Here is a 6492-nt window from a genome sequence, read left to right as displayed (position 1 = left end):
GCTAATCCAAAAGCTTCAGCTTGCATATCTTAAAGTAGTTCAAGGTATTTTTTATTTATTTATTTTTTTACCACAGAACACCCCAAGAAGTCCCATGTCCTGATATGTAAAAGCTGTTTTGGAGGCACTGACGAGCCCTGCAGCTAGCATGGCTAAAATCCAATCAGGCTCATTTTGTTTCCATCTCACACTTGGAATAATTTCAGCTAATAATACTGTCCAGTACAAATGACAACATGAATGATGTCCTGCAGTGTCTTTCAAAATTGTGTGCACTCTTCCAACTTTAAGAAAAATAAACATTATGAATTTACATCAATTGGATTAATTAAAATGCCACATGTGCATAAAGAAATTATTTTATTTAGTGTTGAACAAACAGTCTAACATGTCTAACCAAAACTTACACTATCTTGACTGTTGCCCAAATGCATTTTGGCTCCTTTGTTAGGTGTAGTCTTACTGTGTTTAAATACAGAAGCATCAGAGCCAGTATATGCAAACACTGCTCACAGTTTTTACACTAAAACCATCAGACAACTGTGAGCAGTAGTTATCATTTCATCGTAACAGTTTCCACTATCAAGCACAGGAACAGTGATTAAGTATGCCTGCACTTTTATGGGTTAATAATTCCATCAGTTTTGACAAGATCTCCAATGCTGAAACAGAGCACCAAGCCATGACAGAGCCTCCACCGTGTTTTACAGACAGCTTTAGACCCTCACAGCCATCACTACACTACATTCCAACCTGTGCCAAATTTTTGGCTAATAGCAGAATTTTGCATAGTACCGCATATAAGATCTGATGACGACGATATAATAAAGACCAAAAAGAAGGAATTACCCATAGGGCCCAGAACATAAAAGTACATATACTGACTTCTAAGCAAGTTAGTTCATGAGAAGCAAATTACCTTTGTGACAGAGGATAAAGTGAATGCTGCCAAAATTGGACCTTTTTTTCAAATTACGGTCTGCTGTTATATACATTTGGCAGCTCTGCCAGGGCAGAAAGAGACAGCAGGAGGTAATCACAGTAACGGAGCTTTGCCTTCTAACTGAGAGACCAATATAGTTTATTCTCTGCAAGTCAGTGTAAGAAACCCCCGCCTTTCAGGTAAAGCTAACAAATCCTCATCACACTGTATTTGAGTTCAGGTATGTATACTTTAATGACATTTTTAATCTGTGAAATTATTCACTTTACAGGTGTGTACACCAAAACCATTAAACCTACAGAAACTTGCAGTTATTCTTTTTCCTCTCAGAGAAACAGTTTAGATTTGCAGTCAGTACAGTCTGTACTCTGATTTTGTTTGAAATACAGAGTTAATGTCAAACCAAGAGGCCAGTGAGGCATTTTAAACCAAACTGTCAGCTATATGATTCCAGTGATAGTGGTGTAACTGTGGTTGTAAAACTCTATTTGTATGGATTTTATTTATTAAGAAATTAGCAATCAGATTTTTTTTCTCCTGATACCCGCTCCCTTGTTATTCCACGACAAAATAAGCAGATAAATGATCTGGAGTTTTTCATTATTTCATGACAATTTATAAGAGTTGAACTTCCATTTCAGAGAATACTCAAAATGCAGTCCGAAGAGTTAATGATCTAAGTGAGGGAGAGAGAGATAGCAGAGTGTTTATGGACTTAACAAATTAACAATTTAATGCATCCTTTAAATACTGTACACTTATGTAAAACACAGTGACAAGATGAGCAACACTAAAAGGACTGGGAAATCCTGGAGGGTGACTAAAGTGGATACTCACAGAAATCTTTTCTTGGTGAAGAAAAACCTTACAAAAAACGTACAAGTCAAGAAGTCACTAGAGGGGATAGACATATTGATGTGACAGCCGAATTGTTTTCCCTCTGTACTGTGAAGTACAGATGGCTGACTCAGTCACCCAAACTAAACCCAGCTAAGCAGGTTTGTCACCCTATGAAGACAAGACTGAAGGCTAAGTATCCACAGCGAGCAGCAGTAAATGATGTCAGAGCATCTATAGTGAGGAACCAAAGTTTGGTGATCCTTGATGGCTACAAGCTTCAGGTAACCACTGATTAAAAAGCATTAAAAGTATTAAAAATAATCTTACATGGTTTAAAATTATTTTATCTTGTACAGTTTGGAGCCTGTAGGGAGGCTTTGTAAGAAATATTTATGGGCCTGACTATGTGCAGCGCTTCAGCTGCTGAACTGCACAGTTTAATTGCAATTCTCTGTGAGGTTGTGTGTCACAAGAAAGACCCCGTTCTTATCAAATATTCCACATGATCAGTTTTTAATATTAACCGAGGATCACTCGCTGTGGCTTTAACAGCTTCACGTGTGGTATTTTAAAGACAATCTGAGAAAATATCTGTAGATCATGTTGCTAAGTTACAAGTTCTCAATATAGAATTAGAACAATGTTTTAACGTCTTTTAAGTTGCTAAAATAATATACCAGTGACATGCTAAGTGCTCTGACGTCCGCTGATCAAACAGTGCACTTTCACTGTTACTGCAGACGGGTACAGATGGCCTCTCTGCCGGTTTACTTAATGACTTTTCTCACCTTTTAATTGCAGCTCATTTAAAAGTAGAAAGAGTAAAAGCACAGACTCTGACTGAAGAGCCCTGCATGGTGAGAGGTTAGAATGTTAACGCTTACTAACAATAATTCTGCCTGTCCAGGCATTTATTCTCAAAATTGCCCACTCCCACTTAATACCACGTTGTCACAGTCTGGCTGAGGCAGACTGTATGTGTTTGCAAGAGAGGACTCAAACGCAGACCAAAAACTGAACGTGACGTGGATTTAACAAAAAACAAGCCGTTTAAGCATCTCAAACACACAACGTGTATTGTGCCTGTTTATCTGCACACTGCACTGTACGAGAGAGTTTGCTGTACAGAAAGTGCCGTAAGCTATTTTAAAGGAACAGTTTCTTACAAAATGAAACAATTGTCTTTACACTGCAGTCCTTGTCACTGTTAGATGTAACGCTGGCTCTGGAAAGGCTGCAGACAGCTCTGTCACCTTTGTGACATGTGGTGTCACCAGCTGCTAACTTTTCATCTGTCAGCGATGAACCTCACACACACACACACTGAACAGCTTTGGAAAATTAGAGCAATCCTCAGCCATTATGTTGTGACAGGGACATCAGCGCCTAATGAACTTAATGACTGATGAAAAATCACACAAGCAGCTCATAATTGCATAATTGGGAATGTAATGGCAGAAGCCCGCAGGCCACTTGAATATTTTCAACATGCTAATGGAAGTATGTTGAGCACAAAGTAAACAAAAACAACAACAACTTCTCTGATCTTATCAATTAAACGGCCTCCTTCGCTGTCACCTCATGATTCGCTGATTGAACAATCACGTTTCTCAGTTGGGTATAAGAAGAGCTGCTTGCAGTCGTAGCTGTGTGTGCAGTTTGGACCTGAGCAGCATCCTGCTGGCACAGCTGGCTGTGGTCCGTATCATCAAAGTCATGGTTAACATATGTTGAATGACAGAGCTGCCACAGTGAAGAGGCATTTTTAGTAACAACATCACCGTCATGCATTTAGGATGTCAAACTGTTTCACAGTTTAAGGTTTGTATAATAAAACAGAGATGCCCTGATTTATGCTGGGACACCAATGGTTGGTTTTCATTGTTATACGAGACTGCCACCTGGTGGTGAAGGAGCTTCAGCTTCAGTTAAATATTACAGCTGGAAAGAGGTAATCTATCTTCACTGTGGTTTTACATAAATGGGCTTCATGTTGCACCAATCTCCATAAAGTGAGGCGTCATACTAAGAATAGTTGTCTTGCTCTGATTTGTCCATGTTGTGGCTGCTTTGATCATTGCCAGAGCCCAGGTACAGTTCTACAGGATGATGCACTATGTTGTGTCTTGGTGAAACTGTGCTGTTTGTGAGCACTGTGTCTCTATTCTCTTACCCAGATCCAGTCTCTGGCACAGTGAGCCCAGCCCCTGCAATACAGCCAGCTGCAGTTTGTAGGCCAGGGTGTGTGTGTAGACAGGCCCAGCCTTGGCGCTGATCGGAGCCTGCCGTGCCAGAGAGGCGCTCAGCTTGGGCAGAACCTCTTTAGAAACCCTCCTCCTCACAAAGTCCCCACATGTTTCACCCAGCACGCACAGCACCTGGCATGTAATGCACAAAAATGTAATGTACAAAAGCAGCAAGCTGTCAAAATTCAATAAAACCTTCCCATTGTATCCTCCTGGATGAATTGTAGTATTTACAAAACTTGGATATATCCAAAAGCTGCATGTTGCTGATGAAACAATTTCCCAGCAGCAGCTCTGAGTGAATAAATGACTGTTTACAGACTTAATGTGTCTGTATTTGTCAGTTCATCAATGAAAATATGAATAACAAATTTAAAAATATTCCAGCTGATGACAGGAGCTGACGAGTAGCCTAATTTACACCGACAAGTTGAATCAGCTGACACTTGCACCAAAGATCACAAAAAACTATCAGCTTCATTTATCACAAAGTCCTACTTTGTGATTCTCTGAGACAGTTTGAAAAGCAGCCTCTAAGAAGGCATCCACACAGTGATCTTTCTGTGCTGATAGAAGAAATGTTAGTTTAAAGAGTCTTCACATTACAACCCAAAAAAGAAAATAATAGAACTATTTCTGAATGAAATAAGCCTGTTGTTGGGCAGCATCTTTCATTCTTTCACTACTAAGAGTTTAAAACTAAAGACGACTTGAATAATTTTGACTCACTTAATGAAAAGAGAGGTTTGTTTTATTTACCCTGAAGGCTCTGAGGACTGCTAATGGGTCATCAGCTGTGAGTCTCTGCAGGAGTGCTGGCCAGCAATGAAATGCTGGTTACACCAGTTTTGCAGTGAGGTTCAGATTTCTATGAATCTTAATTACAATGATCCATCTCCTCTACACTCTGAATCTAATATCACCACCACTACAACCTATAGCTTATATTCCACTGGCCCTTAGACAGACCTATTACCTTGGTCTTCAGTGTTATAATCATCCTCTATTCCAATGCTCTCTGCCAGTTCTTTCTGTTTGCAGTAATTCAGCAGGAATTGGCGAATGCTGAGGTCTTCCTGGTCACTGGAGCGTTGCCTGTAGCTGTCAGACTTACTGGTCCTGCTACAAGTGGAAGGAAACCACCTCGCTAAAGGAAAAACAAGACAACAATATGAACATAGGTTTGGTTACAATAAAATAAGTCAGCTGATCAAATCAGTGTGACACAGACACTGATGTTTTTTGGAAAGAGCCATTAGTGACATTTAATTTACACATTTTTACTGTGAGGGCTTGTAAAACTGCAAACACCTATAGTGCCGCTGTATAAGTATTATTATGAATATTAATTCTACAGCAGAAAACAACTCAGCATTTAAACCATCACGATGTATTAAATGTTTCCAAAGATACTGATAATTTGATAACGAGCAAATTATACATCCTGAAATGTACCCCTTGGTAGAAACTTTGAAAGGCACTGCAGAAAACATAAAGTTAAGCAACATTAAAAAAATTTGGCAGAGCATGCCACGAGTTACATTTTCTTCCTTGTCCTCTTTGACTCCCAGCATATGTGAGACTCAAGCTGACATCACTGTTGAAATCTTACCCAGTGCCTTCATGAGCGCGTGCAGCACGGAGCAGAAAAGAGCAGCTGTGCGCTCGTAGCTGAGATCCAGAGCCGTCAGCACATCCTGAACGATGTCCCCGACCAGTGGCAGCAGGCTGCAGTCAGAGTGAGTCAACATAACTGTCAACACCCGTGGAGCCTGGGCAACAAGACAGGATTATAATGAAATACAGTACAAGCTCAGGGCAGCACAAAGCAGACAAAGGAGGAAATCAGGTAAACCCTCCAGCAGTCATTTCTGTGTCCATTTTGGGTTAAAAACATAACTACCTGTGGATGCTAGCTGAGTCTCTGAAGGTTGAGTGAAATGTCATTAAGCAGGTAGTCAGAGTTCTCATTGATCAGTTCCTTGAGGGAAGCGTATCCACAGGCCTTACTGATGTCCCACATGGAGCTCAGTCCCGCCTGGCTGACCAGCAGCGTCTCCTCACCAGCTTTCTCCAGCACAGGATACAGCGAGGTCATCAACAAGGGATGGAAATCGCGGCCCAGCGCCTGAGCACAGCAGGTGATGCCCTCGAGTTGGATGCACAGCTGCCAGATGTTGGTGTTGAGCTGGTGGATCGTGGATGTTGATGATGAAGGAATCACTTGGAGAGAGCTTGTATTTGAGTTGCCGGCATCACTGTTGGATATGGAGAGGAGTCTGGATGGACTGAGCAGCTACGCAAGGAGACAAAACACATGTTAATGCACTGCTTTCTAACCACTTTTGCACATGCACTGCAGACCTGAGGTTTTCTAGATATTATCCATGCACGTGAGAACGCAAATGTCTGACACAGTTAGATCAGACATTAAACAGCTTTTAGCCTTCCTGCAAAAACAAA

General features: G+C 40.9%; 1 long non-coding RNA gene across 1 annotated transcript; it reads right to left on the bottom strand.

Annotated features, from left to right (window-relative positions):
• Nucleotides 1-5011: 5011 nt before the first annotated feature.
• LOC146684431 (uncharacterized) lies at nt 5012-6130 on the bottom strand. The gene is made up of 3 exons (XR_014917320.1): nt 5933-6130; nt 5642-5801; nt 5012-5176 (listed from the first exon to the last, which is right to left on the bottom strand). It is a non-coding gene; the product is annotated as an uncharacterized LOC146684431 (long non-coding RNA).
• Nucleotides 6131-6492: the final 362 nt, after the last annotated feature.

This window comes from Copadichromis virginalis, linkage group LG20 (genome assembly GCF_057382275.1).
Source record: "Copadichromis virginalis isolate Kocher_CV1m ecotype Utaka linkage group LG20, C_Virginalis_male_GT1.1, whole genome shotgun sequence".
In the NCBI taxonomy this organism is placed as follows: domain Eukaryota; kingdom Metazoa; phylum Chordata; class Actinopteri; order Cichliformes; family Cichlidae; genus Copadichromis; species Copadichromis virginalis.
The sequence above is the reverse complement of the archived record's forward strand: the minus strand, read 5'-3'. Positions and strand labels throughout refer to the sequence as shown.